Consider the following 1,018-nt stretch of genomic DNA (forward strand, 5'->3'; position numbering starts at 1 on the left):
AACGGTGGATTATGCACCAGGAAGATCCGAACTTCCGCGGGTGAAACCCAGCGGCTTGACGGCCCACCGCCTTAACCACTCGGCCAAAGTATCTCGATCTTTATCGTTTCATGTGAGTTCTCGGCTTCATCCGCTTAATGTGTATGCTCCACAAAAGCCGCGAGACGCAATGTTGAGCCCTTGCAACGACACCTGGGAGATTCGAACTCCCGCGGGCAGAGCCCAACGGCTTAGCAGGCCGCCGCCTTAACCACTCGGCCAAAGTGTCTAGATTGTTAGTTTTTAGGCTCAACCGCTAGGCAAGTGCTCTACATAAGGGTGATAGGTGACACTACTGAATCCATTTCAAAAAATCATATGTAGGTTTACTCTGTGTTTACGCTGGTATCACCAGCTCCCAAAATCCAAGTCCCAATCCAAGGACAGAGCCAGGGACATCTGAGAGCCGGCATCCTCGTCATTCTGAATGCGCAACACGGTGACACGCCTCTCTTCATGTTCACTTGTGCGGAACCATCCGCCCCTATATTACCACACCTCGCGGATAACTCCTTGGATCATGGCGGTGAGATATTGTTGTGGAATTTTGAGAGAGAAGTTGTTGGCAAGTTCAACGGGTGTGCCAGCTAGACCCCGGGCGGAGCAGAGTTAGTCATGCATAGGTTAGTGTTCGCGTCAGGCGGTGGTTGTTCAAAGGCGATGGACGCGACGATGAGCTGGGGTTTGTAAATGCGGGTGATCATAGGTCATGCGGTCAGCCTGTGCCAGGACTGGGCGGTTGTCGTATGGTGCATACTTCTGAACTTTTCGAGTTTCGAGGCTCGATCTCGAATCGATTCGGTCCCAGAGGTTATACAATCGATTGGTCCAATATCGATACCGGTAACCGAGAATCGATCTCGAATCGATTCTTTCGATTTAGGGGCGCCGGTTCGATCCAAGGCTCCGGCATTTTTATGTATTTTCTATTTCGAAAAGTTGCGCACAATGGAACCACTGAAACCCGGCACCTGCTCAT

General features: G+C 51.2%; 2 non-coding genes across 2 annotated transcripts; both read right to left on the reverse strand.

Moving 5' to 3' along the window:
- Nucleotides 1–12: 12 nt before the first annotated feature.
- Nucleotides 13–93, reverse strand: Pmar_PMAR010574. Its single transcript has one exon. It is a non-coding gene; the product is annotated as a tRNA-Asp (tRNA).
- A 93-nt stretch (nt 94–186) lies between these two features.
- On the reverse strand, nt 187–268 carry Pmar_PMAR010575. Its single transcript has one exon. It is a non-coding gene; the product is annotated as a tRNA-Ser (tRNA).
- Nucleotides 269–1,018: the final 750 nt, after the last annotated feature.

This window comes from Perkinsus marinus (genome assembly GCF_000006405.1).
Source record: "Perkinsus marinus ATCC 50983 genomic scaffold scf_1104296948854, whole genome shotgun sequence".
Lineage (NCBI taxonomy): Eukaryota > Perkinsozoa > Perkinsida > Perkinsidae > Perkinsus > Perkinsus marinus.